The 17,149-nt window shown below is 44.2% G+C and overlaps 1 protein-coding gene across 2 annotated transcripts in view; it reads left to right on the top strand.

Annotated features, from left to right (window-relative positions):
• The window catches only part of LOC311136024 (teneurin-2-like), a gene marked incomplete at both ends in the record, with an annotated part of 210,857 nt that overhangs the window by 104,244 nt on the left and 89,464 nt on the right, over positions 1 to 17,149 (top strand). The gene's annotated exons all lie outside the window — the stretch shown is intronic.

The following is a 17,149-nucleotide window of genomic DNA, read 5'->3' as shown; positions in this document are numbered from 1 at the left end:
ACAAAGATACAGGCGTCCTTCCTAATTCAGTTGCCGGAGAGGAAGGAAACCGCTCTGGGATTTCACCATGAGGCCAATGGTGACTTTAAAAGTTAGAGTTTAATGGCTGTGATTCTAGAAAACTGAGGATGGATCAACAGCATTGTAGTAACTCCAAAATACTAACCTAATTGACAGAGTGAAAATAAGGAAGCCTATGCAGAATAAAACAATGCCAAAACATGCATCCTGTTTGCAACAAGGCACTAAAGTAATACTGCAAGAAATGTGGCAAAGCAATTCACTTTTTGTCCTGAATACAAAGTGTTATGTTTGGGTCAAATCCAATACAACACATTAATGAGTACCACTCTCCATATTTTCAAGCATAGTGGCTGACTGCATCATGTTATAGGTATGTTTGTAATCATTAAAGACGGGGGAGTTTTTCAGGATAAAAAATAAACGGAATAGAGCTAAGCACAAGCAAAATCCTAGAGGAAAACCTGGTTCAGTCTGCTTTCCAACAGACACTGGGAGATGAATTCACCTTTCAGCAGGACAATAACCTAAAACACAAGGCCACTGGAGTTGCTTACCAAGAAGACAGTGAATGTTCCTGAGTGGCCGAGTTACAGTTCTGACTTAAATCTACTTAAAAATGTATGGCAACACCTGAAAATGGTTGTCTAGCAATGATCAACAACCAATTTGACAGAGCTTGAAGAATTTTGAAAATAATAATGAGCAAATGTTGCACAATCCAGGAGTGGAAAGCTCTTAGAGACTTACCCAGAATGACTCACAGCTGTAATCGCTGCCAAAGGTGCTTTTGTGTGGAAAAACAAATTCTGACTGGCTGGGCCTGGCTCCACAGTGGGTGGGCCTGGGTGCCAAGTGGCTGCACCCCTCCCCAGTCATGTGAAATCCATAAATTATGGCCTAATGAAATTATTTCAATTGACTGATTTCCTCATGTGAACTGTAACTCAGTAAAATCTTTGACATTTTTGCATGTTGCGTTTATATTTTTGTTCAGTATATTTAGAATGTACTGTTTAGTAAAAATACAGTAAGCAACAAATATCAGCATATTAGGAATGCATCATCTAATGAGCAATTGCATTGATTCACTCCATTCGTTCATTTTGGTAGAGCGCGTCCCCTCAGCTGATTATCAGACACAGTTGGTTCTCGAAAGACAACTGTTCTCCTCAATAGTGTGCTGCAAATTCTACTAATGACTATGACAACCTGGCATTTAAAGCATACTACATTTTTTAAAATTTCACATACGATAAAACATTCTTTTTTCGCATACCCAAAATGCCTACTATTTAGAACGCATGTATGGGTATTCAGACACGGCCATTGATACATACTAAGATATAAATCCTGTTGGTTATTATTTCATATAGAGTCTTATCTCGGATTGTGTGCTATGTCACATCAGCAGCATCCCTTGTCCTAGCCAGCGGAGAATGATGCATGTTGATTCTGCTTTGGCTATCACTGATATGAAGTAAAAATATATATATATTCTCATACCGCTGTGTCGGCCTTGGGCGATTTGTTTTGATTGAGTGGCCCCCAAGAGGGAGCAGTGAGACAGAGATTTGATCAGCTTGTGTCTTCTGTTGCTGTCTGTTGCTGTGAACCAAAGAGAAATTGCCATGCACGTATAGCACAGAAGCCGCTTTGACATTTGAATCATAGGTATGGTAGAAAAAGGGAACGAGGGATGGAAAAGGAGAACAGAGGATTTGGCCTAAGAGAGCTATTTGTCAGTCTAACTGTTTTCCCTGCATCCTATCAAACTGCCTAACTGCTGGCCTGCATGCTAACAAACTAACTGCATCGTTTAAGAGTAAATGTCCAGAGCAGATGCCACATGTCCCTGTGCTCCCTATCTGTAAGTGTGAGACCTTGGAGGTCAGTCTTCCAGAGAGAGAGAGAGAGAGGGGAGAGAGAGAGAGAGAGAGAGAGAGAGAGAGAGAGAGAGAGAGAGAGAGAGAGAGAGAGAGAGAGAGAGAGAGAGAGAGAGAGAGAGAGAGAGAGAGAGAGAGAGAGAGAGAGAGAGAGAGAGAGAGAGAGAGAGAGAGAGAGAGAGAGAGAGAGAGAGAGAGAGAGAGAGAGAGAGAGAGAGAGAGAGAGAGAGAGAGAGAGAGAGAGAGAGAGAGAGAGAGAGAGGAGAGAGAGAGAGAGAGAGAGAGAGAGAGGAGAGAGAGAGAGAGAAGAGAGAGAGAGAGAGAGAGAGAGAGAGAGAGAGAGAGAGAGAGAGAGAGAGAGAGAGAGAGAGAGAGAGAGAGAGAGAGAGAGAGAGAGAGAGAGAGAGAGAGATTCCTGCTGTGATCATAGAGAATAATAGAGAACATCATTGTATCAGTTGCATTGTGGCATCTGTGATCACATGGGCACCGGCATTGAGGCAATCTCCATTTTTAAGTAGTCCATTTTCTTCGACTACTTCTATGAGTTGGCAAATAAACTAAAAGCGTGCATACTGCCACCTAGTGTTTGCTCACAAGTATAATTTGTTGGCTGAACCCTCCTGATGATCCGGATTGAATCATGTGATCCTTCCTTACCCCATAGGAAGTTTCACCCAGTTAACTACTTTAAAATTGTGGAAGCCCTCAATGGCACTGTCCATGCCAAAATGGGTTATATCCATCTAGAGTCCTCTATCTAACTCTATGGCTGTGATGGATTGTATGTGTGTTGTTTTCTCCCTCCTCTGCTCGTCTCTGCCTCCTCTGCTCGGCCCTGCCTCCTCTGCTCCTGGGAGGCTGCCTGGCTGTATGTGGGCTCAGATGGAGGTGCAGGGGACTGTGACAATTTAGGAACTATCCAGCTCAAGGGCACAGCTGCAAAGTCACACGGAATGGGGTTCCAGGCTGCCCCTCATGATCCCTTTTCCTGCATTGACATTATTCTGTGTGTGTGGGGGGGGGAGGAACTATTATGCTATAGCCTCTGTGTATATCGACAAAAGCAGGATAAAAGCCCACTGAAATGTCAGCTGAAGTGTGTGTGTGTGTGCGTGCGTGTGTGTGCTTGTGTATGTACCGGTAACTGCCAAAATAAAGGAAACACTTTAGTAAATGAGAGATACAAAGTATATTAAAAGCAGTTAATGAAGCAATTAACAGCCACATAATACTTAGGGTCATGTATAAAAATTCCCAGTTGCCCATTATTTTGGCTACCATGGCTAGAAGAAGAGATCTCAGTGACTTTGAAAGTGGGGTCTCAAAGGAGCATAGGGGGTTTAAAGGGTGTGTGTGTCAGTCACCAGATGCCAGTGGGAGGTGCTCATTTTGGAAGTGGGCTGCTCATTTGAAGGCTACATGGAGCAGGCATTTCCCGAGAAGCTGCTTAAGTACCAGCCCCTCGTGGCACGCTTGGACAGCCTGGGGTGTAGGTGCAAGCTGGTGGCGCTGATATTCGGCAGTTTCGGCCACGTTGCAGGCCTGACAAAAACTAGGGCAAAGCAATTGGCTAGGTACTGCTCTGTTTCAGCTGTCGTGGGCAGCCTAGCTGTTTAGAGAAGGAGGTGCTTTCTGTACCCTTGAGTGCCATGCATACAGGGACCTTTGAAAGTTTGGATCCTTCTTTTGTAAATTTGATTGGTGGATTCAAATAAAGTATTTTAAAAATGTGTGTGTGTGTGTGTGTGTGTGTATGTGTGTCAGTCACCAGATCTCAACCCAATTGAACACTTATGGGAGGGAGACTGAGCGTTTTCCACCACAATCAACAAAACACAAAATTATAGAATTTCTCATGGAAAAATGGTGTTGCATCCCTCCAATAGAGTTCCAGACACTTGTAGAATCTATGCCAAGGCGCATTGAAGCTGTTCTATTAAGACACTTTATGTTGGTGTTTCCTTTATTTTGGCAGTTACCTGTAGATATAACTGTATGGGTGGCTGGCCAGGGTTCCTGGGGGTCTCAGTGGTCAGTTGGAGACTGGCAGTGGCAGACTCTCATCCAGGCCTAAATTTGCGCCTCACTTCACCCAGTGCTCTTTCTAGCGTATCATTTGCATGTGGCATTTCCATGTGCTCTCTGTCTCCCTCATCAGAAACTCTCTGATCCATTACTCCACCACTCTCTCTCTTTCTCACTCCACTCTTCCCCTCTCTCTCCATCCCTCCCTCCCTACCTCCTTCCCTTCCTCATTTTCTCTCTCTGTTTCTTGCCTGCCTGCCTTCCTCTCTCTCTCTCTCTCTCTCTCTCTCTCTCTCTCTCTCTCTCTCTCTCTCTCTCTCTCTCACCCTTTCTTTTCTCAGGTAAGAAACCAGGTGTAAATTATTTCATGATAAACAAAACCTGTGTTTATTCGAAGTTGGTGGGTTGTTTGATTGAACTGGAGGAAAATGTATCCAGTTTGTGCACCCTGTTGTCACAACCTTTACTCGTGTTTTCATAAATAGAATTGTGTCCTTGGGTGTGGGACTGCAGGTGTTGTATCAAATCCTTTTCAATGACATACAACGCTTTTTTAGAAGGTGTGACATAGTAAATGTGAATGCGTCTGAAAGCGAAGCCCAGATCACTGCTGCTTTCTGACATTTGCCTTTGAGTCATCCTGGCTGAATGTAGCCCAAACACACTGTGCCACGCACATAGGAGGTGCAGGAAGTGGGGTGTTTTCTGGAATGAGGGTTGGGACCATTACCTCGGCAGTGGCTGGATGAGGAGGCGGTTGCCGTATCACCTTGTTTTGGAGACAGTGATGTAGTGGGAGCCAGCATCCTTGTGAGAGGATCATTGTGGTGACAGACGTGACAAATAACCAGCGGTAAACTGGGGGGGAGTGAGGGTGGCGCGCTGTAGCATCTCCATCCATCAATAGGGCTCAGCGGCAGGCAGCCCACAGAGGCCATTCCTCAGCACACAGACACACACCGTACTGCCTGCCTGCCAGGCTTGAGCGAGCTGCTAAGCGTCTGTCACCTGACCCTGCTCGCCTTACCCCCCTAGCCTCACTGCTGGCCACTGGTAATCTGTTACTCACTCTCAAATACCACCGGTGGAGTTGTGACCTTCAAACTGCAAGCTAATGGAATGCCTTACATTTAGTCCTGTGCGGCTTTTCAGCGTTCATTCAAATTCCACAATTTGAGGCTGAGATTTTACATTTCCGTGCTCATACAAATACGTGCTGTGTTTTTTGCATAGATATTGAGAAAAAGGGCTCCAACTACTTTTCACGTTCTACATCAGAGGAACTGTTTGATTAGTGTGAGTCGGAGAACAGCTCTTGGCAAAAACCACCAGTGGACCACCATCAATATCCACAATGTGCCTGGAAAGGGAATCAATGGACGGAGGATCAGCCGGCCCCTTTCCTTTTACCATCAACACAGCTGTCGACACACTCCAAAATGAAGCCATTAGGTGGCTCACCCAGGTCCCCACGCAGCTTAGGGAGGGATGGAGGGGCTCTGGCTGTTTGTTTTCCTGGGACCCGTCCTCACTAGACCATGTACATGTGTCATCCCAGCGACTACACCTCCTCTGCTTTGTGCTGTAAGTCAGGGCTTTATGGCTGGCTTACAGACCCACCAAGGAGCCCCACAGTGGGGTAGTGGAAGGTGGAACAACAAGGTTAAAGGGAGGTGTATTCATTGCTCTGTATTCAGGTGTGGTTTTCCCCTTAGAGATGGGTGTTAAGGCTGACCGCTGGCCTGGAGTTGGGAGTTGGTTCATCAGACAGGGTTCGGTTTGAAACAGATCAATGGAGAGAGAGAAGAGCTGTGAGGATCTGATGGTCCCTCTCATTAAGTGTGCATGATAGCTATCGCAACCAGCTCTCACAGTCTCACGTCAGAATTAGACGTTCATCCATGTTTCTTAAACGTGTTTAAGGTTAAGTTCAGGCATTAACTCCAAATTCTTAAGGTTAGGCATTAACTCCGAATGGTTAAGGGAAGGGTTATGGTTTGGGATTGGCTTAAAACAAAAATAAAAAAAACTATCGCTGGATTCGAACTTATAATAATAATAATAATATGCCATTTAGCAGACGCTTTTATCCAAAGCGACTTACACTTGCAACCTTTGCCCCTAGTGGCCGGTTGTCCCGATGTCCTCAGACATGAATGGACGTCGAATACTGACTTGTATCACGGGTAACCTGGCTGAGCTATTGTTCCATGTCCCACTGTCAGTTTTCTGTCTGTCAGTTTTCCTCTCTAGACAACAGTAACGGTAGGCGGAAGAAGTAACATAAACAAACTCAAAGTACCCAATCAGTATCGTCCATGACTCATTTGGAATGTATCTATATCTGTGTTAGAAAGAGAGAATATGCACATCCAACAGGACAGAAGAATGTATCAAAGAAAAAAGGAATGTCTGCAACTCTGGTATGCTCCTGTGGTGATTCAACCAGATGCACATAAAAGACAACGTTTTGATCCGAGTTGGATCTTCGTCAGGTCACAATCCATTGTAAAACACACCTACTTAAATAACCTCTAGAGGCATGTACATCCAGTCAATTGAATACATATAATACATTAACGTCATAATCAAAATTACACAGTAGAAATATATGGAAAAACATGATTACATTTAGGTTTGTTTATCAATGTCAAGTAATATACAGTGCCTTCAGAAAGTATTCAGACACCTTAACTTTTTCCACATTTTGTTACATTACAGCCTTATTCTAAAATTGATTAAATTGTTTTTTTCCCTCGTCAATCTACACACAATACCCCATAATGACAAAGCAAAAACAGGTTTTTAGAAATGTTTGCAAAAAAAAGTATCACATTTACAAAGTACTTTACTCAGTACTTTGTTGAAGCACCTTTGGCAGCGATTACAGCACCGAGTCTTCTTGGGTATGACGCTACAAGCTTGGCACACCTGTATTTGGGGAGTTTCTCCCATTCTTCTCTGCAGATCGTCTCAAGCTCTGTCAGGTTGGATGGGGAGTGTTGCTGCACATATATTTTCAAGTCTCACCAGAGATGTTCAATCGGGTTCATGTCCGGGCTCCGGCTGGGCCACTAAAGGACATTCAGAGACTTGTCCCGAAGCCACTCCTGCGTTGTCTTGGCTGAGTGCTTAGGGTGGTTATCCTGTTGGAAGGTGAACCTTCGCCACAGTCTGAGGTCCTGAGTGCTCCGTTCATCTTCCCTCGATCCTGACTAGTCTCCCAGTCCCTGCCGCTGAAAAACATCCCCACAGCATGATGCTGCCACCAACATGCTTCACCATAGGGATGGTGCCATGTTTCCTCCAGACGTGGCGCTTGGCATTCAGGCAAAAGAGTTCAATCTTGTTTTCATCAGACCAGGGAATCTTGTTTCTCATGGTCTGAGAGTCTTTAGGTGCCTTTTGGCAAACTCCAAGCGAGTTGTCATGTGCCTTTTACTAAGGAATTGCTTCCGTCTGGCCACTCTACCATAAAGGACTGATTGGTGGAGTGCTGCAGAGATGGTTGTTCTTCTGGAAGGTTCTACCATCTCCACAGAGGAACTCTGGAGCTCTGTCAGCGTGACAATCGGGTTCTTGGTCACCTCCCTGAACAAGGCCCTTCTCCCCCGATTGCTCAGTTTGGCCGGGCGACCAGCTCTAGGAAGAGTCGTGGTGGTTCCAAACTTCTTCCATTTAAGAATGATGGATGCCACTTAGTTCTTGGGGATCTTCAATCTGACCTGCACTGTCAACTGTGGTACCTTATATAGACAGGTGTGTGCCTTTCCAAATCATGTCCAATCAATTGAATTTACCACAGGTGGACTCCAATGAAGTTGTAGAAATATCTCAAGGATGATCAATGGAAACAGGATGCACCTGAGCTCAATTTCGAGTCTCATGGCAAAGGGTCTGAATACTTATGTAAATAAGGTATTTCTGGTTTAGATTTTTAATAAATTTGCACACATTTCTAAAAACCTGTTTTCACTTTGTCATTATGGGGTATTGTGTGTAGATTGCTGAGGATTTCTATTTATTTAATCCATTTTAGAATAAGGCAGTAACGTAAGAAAATGTGGAAAAAGTCAGGGGGTCTGAATACTTTCCGAAGCCACTGTAGTGCAATAGATAAAAAATGGGTGAGACAAATTTGTCAATCATTTTGTATACACTATTATATAGGGGAAATGGAAAAAAAGCAGCCCCCTGTGAGCAGAACACGTTTATAGAAACAGTTTTATATCTAGTTCCTCGTTTAGACCTCTTAGAAACAGAGTGTTGAGGAAATGTATCCAAAAGGACTCTCGTCTCAGGAGGAAATTGTCAATATCGCCCTCTCTACATTTTTGCATGTTCAATTCCCAGGTAGCAGAGAGAGGACGAGTTGTGCTTTGCCTGGGAAAAGTGCACAGCAAGGGGACATTTGATATCATTATTCCTTATGCAACTCCTGTGTTCTGTGATTCTTGTTTTAAGTGCTCTGTGTGTCTTTCCCACATATGCTAATTGTTATGGACATTTGATCAAATAAATGACATTGGTGTTGCAGGATATTTTGTCTTTAATTTGTATCTCTTTGCCAGTCTCTGGGTGATAAAAACCCTGGCATTTGTGAGTAAAGTTGTCCTGAGTGCAATGCCAACATATCACTAAGAAAGTGTCTCGCAGGGGGCGGGGTTGGGAGGTCTGCTTTCACTAACATGTCTCTGAAATTTTGGCCTCTTAAATACGACTCTTGTTGGTTTTCCACTCCCGAGTTTGTCTGTCAGACTTATAGGGAAGCGGATAATTGCAGCAGGTTCCTCCAGTTGGTCATTCTATCTATCTTGGTATCTATCTACATCAGGTGTGAGTGGGTTTTGTGGCTGTGTTTTGACAGGCAACCTACAAAAAACAATGCTGATGACATTTTCAGAAGTGCTTTATGTAACGTCATCAGCAGCACCCACTCAAGTAGGCCGGTGTTCCGTTGTTAAGGGACTGAACCTGAGCAAATCTTCTCGTTTGACGTCACCTCCTACGCTCTTTTTTTTATACCTTTCTAAACTGATACAGGGTGCCTGACATAATACACACATCTTCGTTAGCTCTATCTGTATGACTGTGTGAGTGGTGTAATGGAGGCCCTAATAACAGTGTTTGTGTGCTGCTGTGGGAGGCCTCTGATAAGGCAGCGCTGCTTCTCCACTGCCCATTATTCAGAGTGATGCTCTCATATCGGCCCGGTGATGTATGGCTTGATTTGTCTGCCAATTTCCGTCTAAGACATGCAGGGTGGATGGGGTGGGGGGATGGGGGGTTGCAGCACATGCTGTTATGTTTCCATGCCAATGGGCCTCCAGCTCCCATTACCCGAGATGTTATGGGCTTGTTTTAATTACAATTGAACCCTTATCTCGGATCTGCTCACCTATATATTTTTTAAATGTGTGTGCCTGTGCTTCCTGTGAGTGAGGTGTTAGCATGGATGGAGAGATTTATGTAGAGAACGTTGGTCCGCAGGTCGTGAGTTGCAAGGGTCTTGGCGTGTTAGGTCTCAAGGATAATTCACACACAGAGCAAGAACTGGATATTTTACAAGCATTAGACATACTGTGTTCTTTAAGCCCAGTGGCTGGGCCTTTTAGAGACTCCTGGGGGCACCCTGCAGCTGCCAACACACAGCCAATCCTGCCCCCTGCCCAGGCTCGGGAATGGGCACACACACTCCTCTTTCTTCTGCCTCTGAAGTGCAGTTAAAGCTTCTATCCCTGGGGGGCTGGATGACACAATCGCCATAATCTGCATTTTATGAAGGCAAGGGCGTGTTTGATTTCCCACACAGACACTAATTGTCTGGGGTCTTCCCCGGGTGGAGCGCCGCCCTGTCAGTGGTGGCCCCTTCTGCTTTGTGCAAAAGGCTAGATGTGTGTTTTTTACATATATCATTTTTCATCTTTTTATGCTCTCCTCTCTGGCCTCACTTAGCAGATAACAGTTGGACTTTGGGCTCTGTGGAGAGAAGGGAGAAGGGAGAGATAGAGAAAGACAGAGAAAGAGAGAGATGGAGAGGGGGAGGGAGAAAGGAAGAGAGATGGTATTGATCCTCCATGGCAACATGAATGGGGTTTAATTACCTGAACTGCATCGTGTGCTGCTCTGCTCCTAACCACTCTCAAAGGAGTGTGTGTGTTCGCGTGTGTGTGCGTGCATGTGTGGAGGGGATACTAATTGCTTGCGTCTGGTACACTCTTAGAAAAAAGGATTCCAAAAGGGTTCTTTGGCTGTCCCCATAGGAAAACCCTTTTTGGTTCCAGGTAGAACCCTTTTTAGTTCCAGGTACAGTGAGGGAAAAAATTATTTGATCCCCTGCTGATTTTGTACGTTTGTCCACTGACAAAGAAATAATCAGTCTATAATTTTGATGGTAGGTTTATTTGAACAGTGACAGACAGAAGAACAACAAAAAAATCCAGAAAAAATTATTTGCATTTTAATGAGGGGAATAAGTATTTGACCCCCTCTCAATCTGAAGTTGCAATGATCATGAGAACGGTGAGGAATCAGCCCAGAACTACACGGGAGGATCTTGTCAATGATCTCAAGGCAGCTGGGACCATAGTCACCAAGAAAACAATTGGTAACACACTACACCGTGAAGGACTGAACTCCTGCAGCGCCCGCAAGGTCCCCCTGCTCAAGAAAGCACATATACATGCCCGTCTGAAGTTTGCCAATGAACATCATGATTCAGAGGAGAACTGGGTGAAAGTGTTGTGGTCAGATGAGACCAAAATCGAGCTCTTTGGCATCAACTCAACTCGCCGTGTTTGGAGGAGGAGGAATGTTGCCTATGACCCCAAGAACACCATCCCCACCGTCAAACATGGAGGTGGAAACATTATGCTTTGGGGGTGTTTTTCTGCTAAGGGGACAGTACAACTTCACCGCATCAAAGGGACGATGGACGGGGCCATGTACCGTCAAATCTTGGGTGAGAACCTCCTTCCCTCAGCCAGGGCATTGAAAATGGGTCGTGGATGGGTATTCCAGCATGACAATGACCCAAAACACACGGCCAAGGCAACAAAGGTGTGGCTCAAGAAGAAGCACATAAAGGTCCTGGAGTGGCCTAGCCAGTCTCCAGACCTTAATCCCATAGAAAATCTGTGGAGGGAGCTGAAGGTTTGAGTTGCCAAACGTCAGGCTCGAAACCTTAATGACTTGGAGAAGATCTGCAAAGAGGAGTGGGACAAAATCCCTCCTGAGATGTGTGCAAACCTGGTGGCCAACTACAAGAAACGTCTGACCTCTGTGATTGCCAACAAGGGTTTTGCCACCAAGTACTAAGTCATGTTTTGCAGAGGGGTCAAATACTTATTTCCCTCATTAAAATGCAAATCAATTTATAACATTATTTACATGCATTTTTCTGGATTTGTTTGTTGTTATTCTGTCTCTCACTGTTCAAATAAACCTACCATTAAAATTATAGACTGATCATTTCTTTGTCAGTGGGCAAACATACAAAATCAGCAGGGGATCAAATACTTTTTTCCCTCACTGTAGAACCCTTTTGGGTTCCACGTAGAACCCTCTGTGGAAAGGGTTCTACCTGGAATCCAAAAGGGTTCTACCTGGAACCAAAAGGGTTCTACCTGGAACCAAAAAGGGTTCTTCAAAGGGTTCTCCTATGGGGACAGCTGAATAACCCTTTTAGGTTCTATATAGCACCTTTTTTTCTAAGAGTGTATGTTATGGACTGGATAGGCCTGAGTGGATGGTTTAACTGCATTTCTATCTAACTCAGTACTTAGCACTGCATGGATGTAGCTCTCCCCTTCCACCAGCTATGTGTAGCACCAACATGGCAGTTTCCCTCTGATCAGGATCGAACCTGCTTAGCTTCAGCATCAGACAGCAGAGCGAAGCAGGCAGGCAGGGTGGTATAGCTGCAGGCTACATCAGCATCACTTGGCTACTTGTGGGACTGGGAGTATGAGAACAGCAGGTTTACCACACCTGAGGTAGCTGAAACTATTATAGTATTTCTGTCATCCATTTCACATCAACCGTGGTTCATGATGAATGTTTCTTTCTTCTCAGTAGAGCATGGATTAAGTTTTTTATGGCATGCTAGTAGAATTGGATAAATCAATAGGCAATTACATGCAATGTACAATTTGCATATCCAGAGATAATGTGTAGCAGACATAGAATACATTCTCCTGAATAAAGCACCATTCTCTACAGCTAGATGGTTGCTGCTAATTGCTGTGTAAGATGATCTAATGAAAAGCCGTGCTCAGCTCTTAACTGGAAGTCGTAGCCTGCACCTTTGGGTGTTGGAAATAAACGCGGTCTGAACTCACAGCAAGATCAGTGTTTTTTTTTCTGTTTTATTTCATAGCAGGAGTATCTAGCCCGTTCACTCGATAACGTGGAGCCCTGAGTGACATTTATAGCAAGCATGAGTGACACTCCGGTGTGCAGTGCCTTATCATCATTCCTGGGTCTCCATTACTGTCAGGCCCAAAGATCATCTCTCACAGCTACCTGTGAGGCTGCAACGCAATGTGATCACTCTCTGATTACACTGATCATAGGTGGTGGGGAGCATTCTCCAGTCTTTTTCCCACTTCAAAGTATATCTGGTGAACAACTAGCCCAGTTTATTGTTGTTCTGTGTGGTGGCAGGTATTTTGGTGAGAGAGACTATTAGTTTCCATTGATCCATGGGGAGCCATATTGTTTCAGCCACACCCAATTAGCTCCCAGTTTGAGTGGCGGAGGGTCGTTTCACAGTCTGACGCCCTGGCCTCCGCGCTCGGCACGCAGGCAGGCAGGAATCTCACAGACAGCCATGCATGACAATGAGACAGTAGGTGGAGCAGCTCCATTCACAGACCAATTATGTGCCAGGCGTCCCTCCGCTGCTGACACACTTCCAGGAGGACATCCGTCTGGGCCCCGAGCTCCTTTGACAGGTCCACGCCGAGCTGTGATAGGTCAGAAGCATGGCTATAGACTACAACTGTTGTTGTTGTAAATCCTCACACTGTATAGTCAGGATGAATATATCAACATCAGCTGCTAGTTGAGATGAAATGTTGAAATGTCTCTTGAAATGTCTCTAGCGCTGTTGAAATGGGATTTCAGTTGGCAGGAGGAGTGCAACACACAGTGAAACTACACAAGGCCAGGTAGTATAGGGGGAGTATTAGAGTAGGCTAAGCATGATGGCAGAATGCTGTTAGTTGAAGTGATCTGCAGAGGCCTTGGGTCTAAACTAGGAACAGTGTTTTCTAGTTCAAATCAAATCAAAGTTTATTGGTCGGGTACACAGATTTGCAGATGTTATCACAGGTGCAGCGAAATACTTGTGTTTCTAGCTCCAACAGTGCAGTAATATCTAGCAATACAAGAACAAAACACACATAATAAAAATCTACAATGTTTTTTGTGCAAAATATCAGAATGAGCAATGTCAGTCCGGAATAAATATACAGTGGTTAAAACAGTATGTAAACATTGACCAGTGACCAGTGTTCAATGACTCTAGAAGCCTCCAGAAGCCTTCAATAGAAAGACAACAAGGAAGGAGTATGTGATGACGTTTAAAGCATCCAATCTATGTCAGTATTGACCGGCAGCGCTATGGCCAATATCTCAATCTGACGAGCATTTCATTGATGAGTTGCTTCTCAACTATCTGTCTCTCTCTCCCCTCCAATCTAAATCAGGAACCTCATTTAACATCTCCCTGTTAATTAAAGCTCTTTACAGTTGTTTTTTCTCGCCGGTAAACACAGTTTCATCACAAACAGAGGCGTGTGTGTGGCTGCTTGCATGGAGGCCTGGCAGGGAGAAGGCAGGCAGGTGTAATTGGAATTCTGGTGTGAAGCGGGAGTAGGAAATGAATGTGACAGGATCAGAGGGATCAGGTCCTCTGCAGGAATCTCAATTAGAGCACCGGGCCCAGGGAAGGGAAGGAAACTCTTCCAAACTAAAGTTTCAACCTAATGATGCCAGCATAGACTGAGAGCCTTCCCCTGTTTTTGTGTCTGTACGAATCTGTAAAGAGAGAATATGACTCAGAATGCTTCTGTTGTGTGTGTGTGTGAAATGCAAAATACCCACGGTGTAGTCAAAGTGATGGTTTGAAATATGAAAATATGAACGCTGATAGTGTTTACATGTCATTTGGAAGTGTTTACTTTAACCCTCTCTCTACCTGGGTGGAATCACAGATGAGGCATGAATTATTTTTCAAATAGGCCAGACCCAAGTCAGTCAATTAGCATGGAACCAGCCTCTCCCTTTCCTGTTGTTTTACCCTTCCTCCAGTTCAAGCTAATTTTCAGTCCAAATTGTTTTTTTTGTGTTTAAATATGCCGTAGTTAAATGGTTTACTTTACACATGATATGGAGGTGTGCAGGGTTGGAATAAGGTTTTGTGCTTGTGTTTGGTTCACGGAGCACGCATACAGAATGGGGCAAATGGGTTTGTTTAGAGTGGAGGTGCTGCTAATGTGCTTGTTTGTCGGCTCATTGACCTTCTGGATTTGCATGCTAAGTTTTGCATGGTAACTGCTGCCAACGACAGGTTGTTTTGCATGAGTTAAGCCAGGCTACAATGCCTGCCCGCCCGCCACAGCGCTAATACTCCTCAATTAGAGCACTTTGAAAAAGGCTTGATTTAATAAACAAGGAGGAATTTTCATATTTTACTGCTCCTGCCCTCATTTGCTTTTCTTGACTCAGAATAAGTGACACCCATTTTCTCTGTAATAATGTTAATCCTAATGAGCTCGAGCCGTAAGCGGTTCCATCATGAGGCCTTAATGATGCGTATGTTGCCTGGCCTGTCTGATGTATTGAGTAAGGCCCTCAAATGAATGCTATCTGGGGATAGAGAGAGAGAGAGCTAGCTGCAGCAGCGGACCCCAGGTCTGGAGCCCAGGCCTGCAGTCTTCCTCCGGGTGCACATTCGCACCATCTACTTCCCCTTTAAAGAAAGCTGTTTGTCAGATAACGCGAGTGGGCCTCTAGGTACCCGACGGAATTCATGTATTGCAGCCTCCTGATGCGTGAAGCAGAGAGGAGAAGGCGTAATGTCAAAGGGATGTTCCCTGGCGAGAACTCTAGCTAGCTCTACCCGCAGCCAGACACCCGCCGCACCCACTCTGAGAGAGAGAGAGAGAGAGAGAGAGAGAGAGAGAGAGAGAGAGAGAGAGAGAGAGAGAGAGAGAGAGAGAGAGAGAGAGAGAGAGAGAGAACAATTTTACAGACAGGAGATGTGGAGCATGCTGTGTTAAGGCATCCTATGATTGTATCCTTCTGTCTGATATTTTTCTAATTAGGCCTACTACATTTCCATTAAAAAAGACAAGATCATCCTTGTAGCATTTCAGAGGTATTGGCCCACTAGGCCTGATATTTACATTTTAGTCATTTAGCAGACGCTCTTATCCAGAGCGACTTACATTTAGTGAGTGCATACATTTTCATACTGGCCCCCTGTGGGAATCGAACCCACAACCCTGGCGTTGCAAGCTCTACCAACTGAGCTACACGGGATATGTACTGTATCTATAGCATATCACCCACACAGCTGCTTTACATTCTAACATATCAGCCTCATAATCATGTCCTATGGCAACAAAGTGGACTTGATTAAAACATGAAAGACAAAATGTATGTTTAGAATATGAATTTTAACTTGCAAAGAGCTGCTGCTATCTGCATTTGAAGTTAAAATACTGTATCGCTGAAGCCAGTGGCGTTCGGTGCCATTTAAGATGAGGGAGGATTCTTTTTTTTAATGAGCATGGCCTTATTTCTATTACAGCATATTGGATGACTGTCATTCATATTCCATTCACCTAGCTCAATGTAACAGCGATAGGTTTAGGCTACTGCATGATACTCAAATCTTCCCTGTACCCATCATGAGGTTGCTACAACCTAGCCTATGATGAAAGTTTACAACGTAGGTGGACAGGTCGAGATAATAATTGCCTTGCACACTCTGGCCTGCATATTATCTAGTCGATCTAGGGTGTAATCATTAGTCCAACAGTTGCAAATGAGAGTTTCCATTGGACAAATGCAGGTATGTTTATCCCCGTTTCATTCCGTTTGCTTCATTTTAATAAACACGCAAACACAGTTCACTTTCATAGCATCCATATAAAAACAGCATGATCACTTTGCTCCTTGTATATATTATTCCTTCTCGCAACTATCTATGCGCTCTCCTCCTCTCACCTTTTCCCTTTGCTTGGGGACTTCAGCGCAAAACACATCAGCTATCTGTGACCAGGCAAAAAAAACATTCCAAGACAAAACATATCATGACTGCTAACCGCTACGCACAGCCTACATCGTTGTCACCTCATAGTCAACATTGCTACTGGAACTAATGCATTAGTAAACCCGCTACAATCATGCAGTACAGTGTACAGTCAAAACGCAGTTTAGCAGTTACACCGGCGGGCCCCGGTGGCAATAAATTAATAAAACCAAAAGCTTACCTTGACTTGGAAGCGTTCCAGTGTTGGATAGCCATAGCCAGATATATATATATATATATATATATATATATATATATATATATATATATATATATATATATATATGCCATTTAGCAGACGCTTTTATCCAAAGCGACTTACAGTCATCAGATAGCTAAAATAACATCCCTCTCTGTTTGAGCCGGGTGTTTGAGTAGGCTAAACTAGCTAGCTGCATTAAGCTAGCTAAGTGAAAGTGAAAGTTTAAAAAAATTAATACAACCAAATATCTCTCTCTCTCTCTCTCTCTCTCTCTCGCTTTCCTTAATTTGGAAGAAATTCATTTGTTAAAAACTGTTTAACTATTGTCTTTCTCTCTCTTTGAGTGAACTACTCACCATATTTTATGCACTGCAGTGCTAGCTAGCTGTATCTTATGCTTTCAGTACTAGATGCATTCTCTGATCCTATGATTGGGTAGACAACATGTCAGTTCATGCTGCAAGAGCTCTGATAGTTTGGAGGACGTCCTCCGGAAGTTGTCATAATTACTGTGTAAGTCTATGGAAGGGGGTGAGAACCAAGAGCCTCCTGGGTTTTGTATTGAAGTCAATGTACCCAGAGGAGGACAGAAGCTAGTTGTCCTCCAGCTACACCATGGTGCTAACGTACAGAGTGCTGCTGAGGCTACTGTAGACCTTCATTGCAAAACAGTGTGTTTTAATCAATTAT

Source organism: Coregonus lavaretus (assembly GCF_964263955.1).
Source record: "Coregonus lavaretus genome assembly, chromosome: 10".
NCBI lineage: Eukaryota > Metazoa > Chordata > Actinopteri > Salmoniformes > Salmonidae > Coregonus > Coregonus lavaretus.
This window is presented reverse-complemented; position numbering and strand designations above follow the sequence as displayed.